This window comes from Rousettus aegyptiacus, unplaced genomic scaffold, assembly GCF_014176215.1.
Source record: "Rousettus aegyptiacus isolate mRouAeg1 unplaced genomic scaffold, mRouAeg1.p scaffold_m13_p_5, whole genome shotgun sequence".
NCBI classification, from domain to species: Eukaryota; Metazoa; Chordata; class Mammalia; order Chiroptera; family Pteropodidae; genus Rousettus; species Rousettus aegyptiacus.
Genome location: NW_023416308.1, coordinates 59,207,466 through 59,225,313, shown reverse-complemented (window position 1 = coordinate 59,225,313; position 17,848 = coordinate 59,207,466). Strand labels below are relative to the sequence as shown.

At 32.7% G+C, this 17,848-nt stretch overlaps 1 pseudogene; it reads right to left on the bottom strand.

Moving 5' to 3' along the window:
- Nucleotides 1-7,711: 7,711 nt before the first annotated feature.
- On the bottom strand, nucleotides 7,712-7,830 carry LOC118603428 (annotated as a pseudogene).
- Between the last annotated feature and the right edge of the window lie 10,018 nt (nucleotides 7,831-17,848).

Sequence of the window (17,848 nt, the reverse complement as noted above, 5' to 3'; positions counted from 1 at the left end):
GAGATCTGAATGAAAAGAAATAAAGTAAAGAATAGAATAACAGTAGAGAAAATCAACAAAACCAAAAGTTAGTTTTTCAAAAAGTTCAGCAAAACTGATAAACCTTTATTAGACTGGTCAAGTAAAGAGTCTTATATAACTAAAATAAGTAATAGCAAGGAACATTACTACAGACCTTATAAAAATTAAATAAAAAAAGATTCTACTGGAATAATATCAACAATAGTGTGCCAACAAATTAGATAATCTAGATGAAATGGACACATTCCTAGAAAGACATAACCATCCATATAGACTGAAGAAAATCTGAATAGACCAATAACGAGTAAAGAGATTGATGAAGTAGTGAGAAAACTCCCCCATAAGAACAGCCAGGACCAGATGACTTCATTGACAAATTATTTCAAACATTTACAGAAGAATTAGTACCAATCCAGTTCTTCTCAAAGTCTTCCAAAAATCAAGAGAAAAGAATACTTTCCTATGCTTTCTATGAGTACAGTATTACTCTAATACTAAAACCAGACAATGAAATTACAAGAAAACTATATATCAATAACTGTTATAAATACAGATGCAAAAATTCTCAACAAATTACTAGCAAAGTGAATACAGCAACACACCAAAAGGATTATCCACCATGATGGGTAAAATAATGGCTTTCCAAAGATATCCACATACTAATCCCTGGAACTTTTAAATGTTAGGCTACATGGTAAAGGGGAATTAAGGTTGCAAATACAATTTGTCTTATCAATTAAAACACCTTAACACCTTAAACCAGATAGGTTATGTTAGATCATCCATGTAAAACTAGAATAATCATGAGGGTACAAAAAAAGTAGAAAAAAGAAGACCAATGACAAGAGTCAGTAAAAGGAGTATGATGACAAAAGCAAGGTCAAGAGTGATGTGACATAAGAAGGATTCAAACCACTGTCGGTGGTTTATAGATAAAGGAAAGGTACCATCAGTCAAGGAATGTGGGCTGCCTCTAGAAGATGAAAAATACTAGTAGACAAAGTCTCCTTTAGAGCCTCCAGTAATGAATGGAGTCCTGCTCGCACATTGATTGTAGCCCAATGAGACTCATGTTGAACTTTTATAGAATTATATTTGTGATGTTTTAAGCTAATAAGCGTGCGGTAATTTGTTTCAGCAGTCGAAGTAAACTAATATATTCAGTGTGACCAATTGGGATTTATCTCAGGATGCAAGGTCTGTGCAACATACAAAAATCAATTAATGTAGTACACCTTATTAATAATATCATAAGAAGAAAACTACATAATTGTTGTAGCACATACAGAAAAAGCTTTTGACAAAATCCAACACCATTTCATGATAGAAATGTCAACAAATTAAGAATTTCCCCATTAGAAAGGACATCTACAAAAACAGAGCAAAGCAAAACATTCCTAATATTATATTTGATGGTGAAAGACTGAAAACATTTCCCCTAAGATTTGAAACATGATAAAGATGTCCACTCTCAGAAATTCTATTCAACATTGTAGTAAAGTTTAAGCCAGGGGGGTTGGCCAAGAAAGTGAAATAAAAGGCAGTTTGCATAGAAATAAGAAGTAAAATGATTTCTATTTGCAAATGACATCATCGTGTATACTGAAATCCTAAGGAGTCCACAAAGAAAATGTAGAGCTAATAAAGGAGTTCAGCAAGATTCCAAGATATGAGTATTCAAAAATTATTTTTATTTGTATACCCTAGTAATAAATAATCCAAAAATAAATTTAAGGAAGCTATTTACAACTATAAGAAAATGAACACTATAAGAAAAAATTTAACAAAAATTTGCATGTCTTATACATTGAAAAATGAAAAGCATCATTGTAGGAAATTTAATAAAGCTCAGTAAATGGAAAGGCATCTTGTATTCATGAATTGAAAGACTTAATATTGTCAAGATAAAATACTACTACCCAAATTGATCTACAGGTTCAATAAACTTCCTATCAAAATTCCAATGGCCATTTTTGTAGAAGTAGACAAACCTATACTCATAAGTTGAAAATATACATTTTCAGATTTCAAAACTTATTGCAAATCTAAAGTAATCAAGGCAATGTGATACTTGACATAAAAATACACATACAGATCAATGGAATAGAATTAAGAGTCCATGAACATTTACATGCAAAAGAATTAAGTTGGAACCACTGCCTCACACCATATATAAAAATTAACTCAGTCTATCGAAGATCTAAATGTAACAGCTAAAACTATAAAACAGGAGAAAAGCTAGACTCAAAGCTTTGTGAATTTAGATTAGGCAGTAGCCTTTTGTGAAACCATAAGCACAAACTGGAAACTGGAATGAGAGGTCTGGTGGAGGACATAGCTGCAAATATGTTTGTGATCAAGATTATGAAAATTATGCTTTACATTTTAGGCAGGAGAGAGCTATTGTAAGTTATGGTTTCAAGTTCACCAAGAATTAGATCTATTCTCCCTGTGGTCTTCCACTCTGCAATTTTCCTGTATTAAAATCTATTGCATGTTGATGTTGTAATTTTATTTTATATACTTAATTGTGTTTTATTTTCTAAATTAGCCCTCTGTGATCAGCCAGCATAATCTCTGCAGCAAAGAACTTTGGGTCACAATATAATTGAATAATTTCAATAGTATTTAAATATGTGTAATATAGGTATACACATGTGTATATGCATGCTTTCATTTTATAATTGATGTTGTTTTAAATACTTTACAGTTTTACATCAACTTGAAAAAATGTAATCATATAAAAAATAACTTGGATTTTAAAAGTTTAAGTGGAATATTTGAGGCATATAAAACTATGTGATTAAGATATATATGTATATAATCAATAATATCAACAATAATTTTGATTCGTGAGGTAAAAAATTTATTCTAAACTTAAATTTTTAAGTACATCACAGAGCTAATGCTAGTTGTGGCATATCTGTATATAAAAATGACTGAAATTCAGTGATGCTGTGACTGACATTTTAGATATGCGTATAAAGAAAAAATACAAATTCCTTTTGCTTTAAAACTTTACTGTCTATGTCAAATATATGCCCTGATACAGTGGCATAAAAAGCTCTTAAATTGAAACCCAAATGCAATAACATATAAAACAATTTTTGTATAGTAGATAGGAAAATATATTGTTTTGGTGATCATGAAAACAAAAATCAAGACCACAATGAGTCTCTAGTTTGTACTCATTTAAATAACAAAAAATATTTAAAAACCTGAAAATATCAAGTATTGATAAGGATGCAAATGCAAAGACTTTCTAATCCACTACAAAGGGAGATATAAATTGATGAGACCATTTCGAAGAACATTTTGGCATTACCTCCTAAAGTTAACCATTCGCAAACTTAGGACCCAAGAAATCCACTCTTGGTGATTTATCCAAATTAGATCTTAAGAGAACAAGAGTTCTGTACAAGAATTTTCAAAGCAACATTGACAAAGCCTGTAAACTATAAAGATATCTCTTACTAGAGGAATTGGTTAAGTAAATTATGGTATATCATACAACGGATTATTATGAAGCAAACAAAAAAGAACAGACAGAAATGGTACATAGCAAAATGAATAGATCGTAACAAGTCTGTCCCCAAATTACATAAATCATGATACATTCTTTACATGCACATGCATGCACGCGCGCGCACACACATACACACAGACACTTTAGGAATAATTATGGTTGTTAATATATAGAAGTTAGTAAAACAAACAGGAGTTGAACACAAATACATATATATACTTTTTAAAAAGAATATAGTAATGTAATGAACTTTATAAAAAGAAAAGCTAGACAATGATGAATATAGAATTAAATAATGAGTGTTATTTGGGTGCACAAAAGCAGGGGCATGCATTTGTGGTGGAGACACTACTCGTTTAAATGCAGGTCATTGATAATGTTTTAGCTTTCATTTGGCTGATAAGTTAGGACCATTAGGAGAGCCCTGCTTTCTCTTTTTTAATTCCATTTATTCCTTCCAGACAGTTTCCTGTTACCTCTTTCACTGATTTGATTCCATCACCCTGCTCTGAACTGAGTTCTTCCATTTTTTTTTAGCTTGCAGAAAAACTTGTTTTTAATTCTGCACATATTAGTTTAACTCAACAAAATGTTGTTTTCTTTGTAGTAATGTGATGGTCTGGAGCTGGAGTGAAGCCTGGCTCTATGCTTCTAATGTGGGATCTTGGGCAAGGTACTTAATTTCTCTCTGCCTGTTTCCTTATCTACAAAATGAGATAATCGATGATAGTATTTCTTAAGAGTTCTTCTGAAAGTTAACATATGTTACTGTATAAAGTGCTTAAGAGAAGGATACTGTGTTTGACACTCAGGGTTTACACTAAACAATTCCATGAACAATATAGATGGCAGTGTAAATGGCGCCCCTGGAATTCTGCAGTACGCTGCCTGAACAACCGTAAAAAGTTACCTACTTAGAACAGTACCTGGCACATAAAAGTAGCTCTAAATATCTAAGAGTATTAGCTATTATTGTTATACAGTATTTTAAAGTGATTTAAAAAACTTATATCCTTAGATTATTTATTAATTTCTCACTTTATATCCTTCCTTCATCATCTCATGGAGGACTTACTTGCTTCTCCTCTTACATTTAATTGTTAACCACTATTGGCTCACTGTTCTTTACACTTACACACAATCCCTAGGAAACTATAAATTACTAAAATTAACTGAAGAAAATGAAGAAAAATTAGAAAGAGAAATATCCAGGTAAGATGATAAGAAAGTTATCTGAAAGAGCCTTCCTTCTGTATTAAAATGGCCAGCAAAGCAATTTCTGTGCCAAATTCTTGGATTTAAGATCAATAAAATTATCTTGTAAACACCATATAATAGCGTATTTAAAAATATACAGCTAATATAATACAAATAATAACATGTAAATATTTATTATACTCAAATATCAAAATACTAGTAATTGAAATCTGCAGTTTATTAAAAAAAAATAACCAATTTGAGGTTTGTTTTAACTGTGGAGGATGGTTTAATATTAGAATATCTCTGAATGCAATAACCATATTATCAAAAAAAAAGGTTTTAAAAAGTTATGTGAAAAAATTATTTGGTAAAATTTAATCTCAATAAAAGGAGAAACCTTGTTAAACAAAGTAAATTTTTAATTTTATGTTTCAAAATATGTTCATATTTATATATCAAGTTAAATGTTAATATTGTGCTTTAAGATTAAAAACATAAGTTTTTAATCTTTTTAGATTCAAGGAGGAATAATGGCTGACAATTATCACTACCTTGTTTAGGAAGCATTAGGTCATTGTGTTAGACAATATAAAATGTTACAAAAAGACATTTATGACATGTAATTATCTGTTTTCATCATTAGACTATATTCCTGTCAAGGGCAGGGAACTATAACATGTCAATTACCATTTCACCAACTCCTACTGGACTTACCACATAGGAGGATATTGTGTTTTCTTAGTTTGCATTTCCGAAATTACTTTTAAGTATACTAATATTTGCTTTGAAACTTGCCAAAAAGTCTCTAGTTTCTTAATTATCATAGTCATTAAAACAAAAAATGATTGACTTACCCATATTCAGGGGAGAAATTTGTCATGCCTTTATTTACCATGTCTTTCCCCTTTTTCTACATCTTAGAAGAGAGATTATTAGACATTGTTCATTATTAAAATGATTGTTCAACACAAGAATCTTACATTGCAAAAATTATTCTCAAGATATTGTCTTTCATTTTTAAATCACATTTTCAGTAATTATTTGTACCTAAATTGACATGTTTAATTGATTTCAATGATCAGTATTTATTTTTAATTTTGATTTTTTTCCCTGAGTTCTTGAATTTGGTTTCTATTTCTATCAGCTAGACTATATCTATGAGAAATTTGTTAGATAACATATAAGTTGTTGTTTGAGAGCCTTGAATATTCATGAATGCCTTATTTCCCATATGAATAACTTCATATGTGAATTTTTTTTTGTCAAAATATGTTTTATGAAAACATATGTCTCTGTTTTTTTTTGTATATGTTGTATTATTCAAGAGAAATCTGAGACCTTTATATAAATTGTTCTTACTACCTGAACAGCTGTAGGAATTTTTCTCCATTATCTTTGAAGTTCAAAACATTATTAAGACAAATCAAATGAAACCTAAAAAAAAGAGAAATATATAATTTTCATTGATTGGAAGGCTTTAAGTAATAAATGATATAAATTTTTTCCAGAATGATCTCATTGATTAACTCTCTAGTACTCATTTTTAGGAAAAATGATGGAATTATTTTAATAATAATTACATATATATGTAGATACAGATATTGTATATCTAATATCTAGATATTATATACAGCCAAGACACTACTTGAAGAAGGCAAAAAAAGTAAGAAGCTTATTTTAGCAGATATCAAGTCTTAATAAAAAGCTACAAAAATTAAGGCAACATGGTTTACTCACAATGAGAGGAGAAAAGAAGAATAGAACAGAAAACCCTGCAGAATTAGAGTCATTCAACACAGACACCTGATTTATGAGAAAAGTTGGAATAAAGAGCAGTGTGATAGGGACTATAAAAATGCTGGGATAATGGATATTCACCTGGAAGAAAATGAAACTCCATTCTTATCTCCCACTGTATATAAAAATCAATTCCAATTATTAAAGGCAAAACAACAAAGATGTTAGATGATGAATGAAGAATGTCTCCATGACCTTGCAGTAGGGAAATAATTTTTTTATACAGAACACATAAAGCACTAATCATATTGGAGAAGACTGATAAATTAGAAGATTGATAGATTTGACTCAAGGGAAATGGAGTTCTGTTTACTAAATGTAATCATTGAGTGAAAAGGAAAACCGTGTAGTGGAAGAAAATATTTGCAACATATAGAACTATCAAAGGACTCTTATTCAGAATTCCTATAAATCAATGAGAAGACTGATAAATCACTAGAGAAAATGTGTAAAAAAATGGACAGCGAAATCACAAAGAGGATATCCAAGTAGCCAAATGAAACTGTGTTCAACCTCAGTAATTAGTAAGGAAATGCTAAAATCACAACATGACACCAGTACACACCTATCAAAATGGCCAAAATGAAAAAGACTGGTAATAATAAATGTTTACAAATGGTGGACAGAAGAATTATCATGAACAGTGTCGGTATTGTAAATGTGACAGGCACTTTGGAAAATAGTTTGGTATTATCTACTAAAATTGAATGTGAACATGTCTGTAAACCAGCAATTCCAATTTTAGGTATAAAACCAGCAGAAATACATAATTGTATGCTGGAAACAACGCATATGTCCTTGAACAATAGAGGCATTAAACTGTGATATTTTCATAAGATGGTATATTCTACATAACAAACTACAGATGTATACTACAATGTGAGTGAATCCTGTAGACAAATTTTTTAATAGAAGAATATGAAGGAAAAAAACAGATATAATACATTCTGTAAAAATACTAACCCATGACATTAGAGACACATACTTAGCTGATGTAGCTATTAAAAAATGAGTTAATCAATACAAATTTAAAGTAGTAATTATTATTATTATTATTATTATTATTTTGTTTATTTACTTAGTTTTTAGGCAAGGCAACTCTTGGTTGACCTCACAGTTTTCAAGGACCTTGTCAGTTTACAGTTCCTTATTTTTTCTTATTTTTTATACCTACAGCACCTGGTCTTCCTAGGTGGTCTCCCATCCAAGTACTAACCAAGACCAACCCTGCTTAGCTTCCGAGATCAGATGGGCTCAGGCTTGTTCGGGGTAGCATGGCCATAGACACTAATAATTATTTTTTGAGGAGGATGAGATTTTTGTAAGTGGGAAGAAACATACTTAGGACTTTGAGATTGCCTTTGATGTTCTAAAGTTCTTGACATGGGTGGAGGTTTCATGTTGATAATTATGATTATTAATGTTTATGTTTATATTTTTGTATTTTCCATATGTGTACTATTTCACTGTAAAATGCTTTGTTTTGTTTCTTAAAGGAAAGTAGGCCAAACATTTAGTAAATTTCAAGAAATTTCAATTTCAGAAATTTAGCAATTCTAGTACAGTGACTCTTTCTTTACACCTTCTAAATAAGATATATGATATATCAAATAACTTTATGCTTCTGGAGGTGAAAATGCTAGTCTGAAAAAAATATTAATTAGATGCTGAAATATTAAAATTTTGGAATAGTTTAATGATTCATGAAGACAGTAGAAGAATATATTTGATTTTGAGACTATCTTCCAAAACATAGGATATGTTTGTTATCCGTATTAACTGATAAGTGAGTCTGACATCTTTCTCTGATTGAAACTGCTCACTTATTAATGATGTATGTGATAATCTATATCACCTATGGAAACTGCCACAATAATGAGTCATTTGTCTCATGGTTAATTTATAGAACCCACTGTCAAAAAATCTGACTTTTGGTTTTTACATTTCTAGATTTTAACTATGTGACCCTGGAATGTCATTTGCTGGCTTTCTTTTTTTAATCTGCTTTGTCTTAGAAATTATACTAATCAGAATGATGGTATGAGAAATAACTAAAGCTACACATCATGAACTAAAACTTTAGGTAGCCTTCAGAGAGTGAATTTATATTTTTAAAATGAATATGAGAAAAATGTGACCATAGAAGATAACAAAGTCCTACTTTTGTTTAATATGAAGCTAGATCTACTAAATTGACTCATCAAACTATTTTGACTGAATAAATTTTCCTGCCCTGGTTATTATATGTAAAAGACTGTTTAATTTACACTTAAAAAATCTTTATCTCTTAGATTTAACAAAAAAAAAATGTGAAGATAGTTTCCATAAGTGCTACACCCAATTTCCCCTATTATTAACATCTTACATTAGTTTGGCACATTTGTCACAATTACTGAATAAATATTGACACATTAATATTAACTAAAGTCCATACTTTATTCTATTTTTTTTTTAGCTTTTACTTAATATTCTTTTTCTATTCCAGGGTCCCATCCATGTTGCCAAATTATAGTTAGTTATTGTGTCTCCTTAGGCTTCTTCTAGGGTGGGAAAATTTCTCAAACTTCTTCTTCATGACCATGACAATTTTGAAGAATATTGGTCATGTATTTTGTAAAATATTCCTCAAATAAGATTTGTCTCATGTTTTTCTAATTAGACTGGGGTTCTGGGTTTTGGGAGGAAGATCATGGAGATAGAGCACCATTTTCATTATTACATCATATCAAAGGCACTTATCAACATGGCTTATCACTCTTGATATTGACCTTAATTATCTGTCTGAGGCAGAGCTAGCAAGATTTCTCCACTCTAAAGTTACTATCTTTTCACCCTTTCTATACTTTTGGAAGAAAAAGTCACTGTAGACCTCTTGGACTTAAGGAATGGGGACTGCAACTACATCTTCTTGAGAGTGGAATACCTCTGTATTTTTGGAATTCTTCTGCATGGGGTATTTGTTGCTACTTCCACATTTATTTAAATCATTATGGATTAATTCAGATTTCAAATGAAGTCTTATATACCTATATTTGGTTCAGTTTAGTTCTTTGTAGTCTAACCAAGCTCACATTACCCCTCCATCTTTATCTATTACCCACAGAGACAGACATTGATCCAGACAGACCTAACTGTTTTCTAACATTTCCACTTACATTCAGTTTTTTAAATATTAGCAGACTCCTACCGGAAATATTCTTCTTTGCCTTGTTCACTTAGAAATTTTTTTTCGCTCACTTTTCAAGATAAAGTTCAATTGTGACTTCCATGAAACTTTCTGCAACTTCCCCAAATGCTCTGTCTTTAACTGCTCTTTGATCTGAAAACACTTCACATACACTTTTTTATAGCACTTATTTTATTGTAGTTATTGACTTTTATAACTCTGTATCCCATTTAGTTGTAAATTGTGAGCAATTGAATGTTGTTCTTCAGTAAATCTTCTTGTAGCCTCTGTGCCTAGAAGAGTGTCTGAAAGTCAAAGTTTCTATTAAATTTGTATGAGGAGTAAAATAAACCCAAACTGAAGGATGCTGTGAACTTTCTTGAAACACTTATAATTGTGAAGGAAGTCCTTGGATGGAAATCACTTTGTAGCGCAATGTTTTCCTAGTGGTCCTACAACAGTGGAGGTTGTATATAGTCAACTCTTGATTCCATTCTTCAATGTTTATTTCCTTACTCCTTTTAGGAAATAGAGACATGCTTAATTTTAAAACAATGTGTCTCTTCACCATCTAGTTTCTGGAGGTGGGGGGGGTCTTTTTTAGATGATTCATTATAATCCTCTATTTGCCAGGGTAAATGCAAACAGAGCATGATGGTAATTTTATAACATTTGGCCAGATTGTTCAAATACTCTATACCAGCCCTTGGCCTGAAGTCACTGGTTTTTCACTCTTTCTGTAGTTTTAGCTTTCTGGAATGCCCCAAAACTACAATTTGCTATTTTGTGAATCTTTACATTGTGTTAATTAGGTAAAATTTCATTGTTTAGCAATTTTAACTTTAATTTACAAAGGGGTAAATGGTTCTCTGTTGCATTCATATGATGTTGTATACATCATGGTAGAATGACTAAATAGAGTCTATGACTTGTAGGCTTCTCTTTGAAAAGCTATTAGGGATATTTCATTAGACACAAAAACTTTTTGGAAGTTAAGAAGCTGAATGGGAGGGCATTGCTGGCCTCTACCTAAGAGATAAAGGTTTGTTTTTTTGTTCGTTTGTTTGGCTTTGTGAGGGTATGTTCAACCATGTTCACCTTCATGGTTGGTGAATGCCTCTGATGCCTGTGATACCTGTCCAGTGGGTGATCCCCCTTTTAATATAAATTCACTTTATTTAAACTCCCTTTTAATCAGCTCATGTTTGGCACAGATGGCAGGAGAGTAAAATCATAGAATTTTAAGTCAAGCTGTAGGTCTGCTGTGATTTGCAGTGCATTTGGTCTTGAGAAGAGCATTTCCCAGGATGACTGGGGAGAAAATGCTTTGCGGCTGAGCAGAGAATCATAGTCCATTAAGAGAGCACTAGAGGCCCCAGGCAGAAGTAGAAAAATCAACATGCTCTTGTGGTAGAATGACTTTTCCATCAGACTTCTGACTGCCGGGAGCCAGCTGGGATAAAATAAAATTAAAAAAAGAACAAAACAAACAAAAAAACAGGATTGAATTCTGGCTTCTACACTTCCTGTGTGATTTAAGACAATGTTTCTCAACCTTGTTTTTCATTCTTTCCTCACTAAGAAACCTTTTTTGATGTGTTTTCCTAATTGCTGCTTCATAAAATTGTAATAATTCCCATATGTATACTGTGCTTTATTATTTACTTATATATTATAGTATATCAAATTATAGATATGAATTAGCCATTTATGTAAGTATGTAATAATAATAGCAATGTGATAAAATTTTGAAAAAAATTATTCAAATCAGTTGCTTTTCCATCAAAAGCAAATCAACAAAAAAATAATTTTTTAGAAGTATTTTCATGAACATAAGTTTAACTTTGCTCAATATGAGAAAATAACTTTTAATTAGGTGTTAGACATTTCTTCAAATATCGTCAACATTTTTCTTTTTAGAACTGGACAAAAAAATGTTTGATTGAATAACTTTTGTAAAATTGAATAATAAAATAGAAACTGTTATTTATTTCATTTTCAAAGCCCAAGTCACACACAAAAGTGGTGAAGATCAAGTATCGTCCACATGACAGCCAGCAACAGGCAATAGACATACACAAGCCCTCATGCTACAACTTAAAGACTGAACAAGATCTATCTAGAGAAAGTCTTCTAATCATAGCTATCTATTCACCGTAGTTTTGTAGCACTAATCTTGTATACATTTTGTACATGTTTCATGAACTCAATATAATTTGTGCTTATGTGATACACAAGACAATTCAATGACATAATGAGATTTCGTTAGGTAGACAGCCATCCTAATCATTAAGATATTTTGCTCCTCAGAACCAACTTTCATCCCTTAGAGGGCAACAGCACACCCATTAAGAAGACATGGTTTAAGACAAGGTCATTAATGCTCAGAGCCTTGGATTCTTAATTTAAAAATAAATGGGCATATCATCATCAAACTCAATTTTAAATGTGTGGAAATACTAATACAGTGCTTATTATTAGTTCAAGCAGTATGTTTTAAGTATTAATCATGTGAACAGACATGATAGTGCTAGGGATACACAGGTGAATATACATGAGTGACATGTGGTAACTACCCCCTAAAAAGTTTACAGTATAAATAGGTAGATAAACATATAGGCAGATGGTTTTAATACAATTTGGCAAGTGCAGTTGTCATAGTAGGCAAAGAGGAGATCTTAGCTTAGTTTTACCATGGGTCAATGCAACATGAAGATGGCAGATAAATTTCACCTTAAAGAATGAATGGAGAATAAGTTTGGAAGAAGCCTGTTGGTGTATGAAGGCACAAGGGGAACAATCTAGGTGAGGAAAACAATATGGGAAGTGGCAATATGAAACTATATAATTCTGAGTGTTCAAGAACAAAATTCTACCAAGTAGATCTGAAGACCTGATTAGCATTATTAAAGGATTCATGAATCAGGTAATATCCTACTTAGCGGCTAGAAGAGTTTTCTAAGGGGTTATATGAAATGGAAAGTTTTTAAGGAAGAAGGGAGGAGCAGGAGAGCTATTAACGGAATCAAGAAAAGAATGTTTTTAGACTCAGACAGCTTTTTTTGGGGGGGAAGGGAGCTGCAAGGTTTTATTTTTATTATTTATTATTGTTGTTTTTTATATCATGAATGCTGCCTCTTCTTTCTATAGAGGATGGAGAGGGCCTTTGTGAAAGATTACCTCATTGGTGTGGACCAAAAAATTCCAGACCTATTGATTAAGAATGTATTTCTGGGAGAGGTTGAAACAGTAATTAGGTCAAGTATCATATCTAAGTTTGGTATTATAGGCTTTAGCACAAGTGATGCCAAATTGGGACTGTGTTTTTTAATCTTAACATGTGTCATTTTTAGACAAAAAAGCAATTCTAAATATCTAAGAGGTAAGCTTAAAGAACAGTATACGGGGAGATGAGATTGAGTTACAGGTGGGAGATGAGTCCCAGAGAGCTCGTGATATAAAGCTCGGCTTTTATTCTGTCCATTGGTGCTTCTTATTCTTTTTCACTGAAGTACACCTAAAACAGAGACTGCTGTAATACTTCTTTCATATTTTATCATTTAGCTTAAAATTTCTTGTGAATTTTGGATTCTATTCCATTACAAATCTACTTATTTATCAAGTAATCATTTAGAAATTACTTGCTAGTTAAATTACTTCTAAAATATTTGAATAAAATTGATGGTCTGGAAAGATAAATCATGTTCATGCTTTGAGTTTCCCTTGGTACATCTCTGATTATGTGCTATTCGGCATGCCTGAGTTTGAGAACTAAGTATAAACTTAGGTTATGAAGAAAATTAAGGATAGTAGGAAGTAATGGCATGGTTATATTTCTTCTTTAAATGATATTCTAGTATCAGAGAGGAGGATGTATTTGAAAGAGACAAGAATGGAAACCATTAGGAGGCTACTGCAATAGTTTCAATGAGTGTTAAAGAAGTTGAGCTCCTACCTTCCTATAGAAACTGGGATGCAGGGGTGGTATCTTTTTGATGATTACATTTCAAAAAGATGGTTTCTAGATCCTTGAGAAACACATTTCTAGGTTGTAAATCTGGAAAGAAAATTTAAAAAGGATTTACATGTCAAAGGGGCAGGGAAAAGTTTATAATTATAAACTTTCTGAAGTAAATGCTTTAAGAAATGGGAAGTCGAGGTGAAGCAGGAGTGATCTATAGTCAGGAAAAAAGCCTGTCTAAAGTTTAATCAAGCTGAGGGGAACATTTGGAACCTTTTGGTCAGTACTAAATATTACATTTTAAAATTGACTTCCATCAACCTGTACATAAAATAATAAGAGAAAGAGGGAGACAGAAGAAATAGTCAACATAAAAAGAAATATATATGCATAATAAGCAAAGAGAAAAGAACAGTAATTCCATGGGTGTGAACCCATTTATGCACTTCCTTTGCTTTGAAAAATTTACTCGATCAGAAGCAATGCTGGTAGCAATACTATCACCATGGGTAATTGGATCAACATTCTGCAAAATATCACAGTATATAAGTCTATGAATGGTGGTGATGTCAAAAGCATTATATACATGGAAGGTTAATCCATATCCAGAATATATGTGTCTATTTCAGTGAGAATGAATCTCTGACACCTCATAATGGAACAGGTCCAATATAATCAACTGCTACCAGTTGGATGGCTGATTCTCCTTCACCCTGGTGAATGGTCTTATCAGGATCTTAGTGTTGATTTCTTCATTTTGGCAGGTTAGACATTCAGCAGTAGTAGCATCTAGGTCAGATTTGGTAAGAGAAAGTCCAAGTTTTGAACCCAAGCATTGCCTCTATCTCTGCCATCGATGACACTTTTTACATGAGCTCATTTTACCTCGTAATGAAGCAGCTGGGGATAAGGAGTTACTGACATGTATGTAAATATTTTCATAGTATTTGCCCATTCTGGGAGGCTTATCCATATAATTCTTTACAGATTTTTTTTAAAATCACTTATCTTCCAACCCTGTTTCTTCTAAATCTATGATTATTCAGCCAAACCACGAGGAACTGTCTATGAGTCAGCCATTTTTCAGTCCAGACAAAGTAGAAAATTAAGTGCATTTCTGCTCATGAGGAATACTTTTCTTTACTGCTATCACTCATGGTCATCCTTGAGTGGGTCTCTATTGCTTTATCCAGTTTATTTCTTTCTACTTGTGGAACGACCTATCAGTCTGTAGGTGTAGATTGAGAGAGAGAAGAAAATGCATAAGTCATTGTTAAAGGAGTCTGAGTTACCTGTTCATGCAACTTATATATCCCATACCTCTGTGAACTCAGTCTCTTTTACACTCTTTCCCTTTAGTGATAGATAACTGCCAAACATGCCCAAACTTATGGTTTGGTCAATCTAATTTCAGTTTGTAATAGAAAGTTCAGATTGCATGGCCAACTGATGTTAAATGGCTTTCAGTCTCAATTCTTCACTATTTTTTAAAAAGGAGACTAAGTATCTGCAGGAGAAACATAGATTTGCTCCAGAATTGTGTTTCCTGGGATTCTCTTATTTGTCAAAGTCTCCGTATAGCATCCTTATTTGCCAAAGACACTTTAAGTGTCATTAAATCTACCCAACTGAAAGGCCTTAGTGGAAAGTAGTTCTTCATTGTAGTCTGGACTTGCTGCACAACTTTCTCTTTCTCAGACCCAGCAAACTTGTTGGTACCTTGGTAGGTGGGTCGAAGTAGCACATTCAAATGTGGTATTTGTTGCCTCAGAAATTCAAAAAGGCTTACCATGTGTTGTACCTATTCTATTTTTTCATTGTAGGTGTAAGAGATTCAGCGACTCATTTTTCACCTTAGGATATCATCACATCCTGCAGACAATTGTACCCTTAGAAATTTTAGTGAGGTTGTAGGTCCAGATGTTTTTGTGGTATTCATTCCTTATTTTTTTGATTGCATATTTTTCTAAGGCATCTAAAGTACTTGCTACTTCCTGTTTGTTAGATTCAATTATCAGTAGTGGTCCAATGTGATATTTTGTTGAATACTGAGATGGTCAACCTCTCATGAATTACATTATGGCAGAGGGCAAAAAGAGTGTTCTTAGCTTTAAGTAAGATGTGAAGGTCCATTCTTAGCCTTCTCAGAGAAAGTGAAAGTGTTTTTGTCTGCTCTTACACACTGGTAGAGGAAAATATACTAGCCAGGTCAATCGCTGCATACTAGGTACCAGTAGCTGTATTAGTTTACTTAAGTAAAGTTATTACACATGAGGTAACAACTGAAATTAAATTGACTACCTGATTAAATCTGTGATAATCTGGTCATATTTGAATATCCATCCAACTTCTTCGCCAGCCAATCATATGATTTAAGTGAGCATGCATCTTAACAAGTCTTTGGTGTTGGCAATAATCTTTGAAATTCCTCCAGGAATGTAATATTACTCTGAATTACTATTTTGGTAGGTATGCAAGTTCAAAGGACTTCTATTTGGCCCTTCTTACTATAGATATTACCCCATGGGTCAAAGAGTCAATTCAGGAATTCTGCCAGTTTCCAAGTACAAATATCTATTTTAATTAGAAAGTTAGGGACTATTGAAAAAACCTGGCGAATCTATAGATGTACTGGATATATTGTCATTCAAATGTTGGCTAAGATTCCATTCATCACATTACCACTATAAACTCCCACTTTGACTTGTGAGTTACAGTAGCATTTTGGATCCCCAGGAATTACTGACAATTCAGAATGTCTAGTAATTCCCAGAAACTCTAGATATTTACTTTTTCCTGTACACTTTCATTTTAGTAACTAATTGTAGTTCCCTTTGGGAAAGGCTTGATGGAATAATTATTGTGTATGCTACTAGCACTATTGCAGGGTCCTTCCATAAGGGGACCAAGATTCATCTTCAGTTAAGAGATTGTGTGTCTTTGAATGGCTTTAATTATGAAGAGAGGGTGAGAGGTCATGACTTAGCATTGTGGTGACTCAAATTTGGTGTTTGGCCATCAGACTTAGAGTTTTTTCTGTGATATGGTTCAAAAAGTGTCTTCGTAGGCCACTCATTTGTTTCAGTCCTAGAGACTGGGATCAATAAGTCACTGTCAGAGATCCCTGAATGTCAAAATATTTTGATTACTGACATATTCCTGCTGCAGTTTATGGAGAATATGTTAATTTTGGCTTTGGCAGTTTAGTGCTGCCACTTGGTCTCTGCCACTCTGGAAATCTCGTCCTGTTCAATGAAATCAGGAGTCCGTCTCAATTGCTGCATCCCCCATTGTCACAGCTGGCTAAATAATGGAAGGGGCCACAGAGATTTTCAGGGATGAAGATTCTACCCTTACTAATGTATTTGACAATGAATAGTGAAGGAAGTCTCCTGCGTCTTCTTAGCGGATGGCTTGTGTAGATCACACATTAATCCACTCTAACATTCCCATTTCCTAAAGCGTTAAATTTCTTCCTGCTCATTATTCAAAAGAAGCACTAACATCTTGCTCTCATTAAACATAGTCATTAAATCCTAGTTTCAGTTAACTAATCAAGTAAGACATCAGAACCACTTTTATGTGTATCAGCCCAATACATTAAATTCAGATGATATAGTAAGTGCATTCGTATAAATATATTTTGGTTGATCTGGTGTTATATTCCAGATTTCCACATATATTCTCTGGGATTCTGACAACAAATATTAATACAACTATACAGTTTTCTGGAGTATAAGCTATTTTTTCTGGACCATACTCTATAACTGAACATACTCTATAAACATTTACCCAGGTGAGATTATCACAGAATTTTCAAGCAAAGGAAGAGTAGTCTCCTCAGACACAAGAGTGCAAGCTACTTCCACTGCTAAGGAAAGTTCAAATTGTCTCTGAGACTCAAGATTCTCCATTTCATCTTAGTCCAGCCAACCATCCTTATCCAAAGTTTTAGGGGCCTATTGTTTTCTAATCACTGTCCTAATGTTCACATTAGAAAACTCTAAGAGGTATAGAAAGTAGCAAATGCAAAAAGCAGATGCTTTCTCTAGGGCTTAGGGACAACAAACAAGGAAAGACCAAGAAGTTAGCAGATGTCTCTTACCCCAAAACTGAGATTCAAATCTTTTTGGAGGGAAGTGGCTGAAAAAGGAAAATGCAGCCTGCTCGAGGCAAA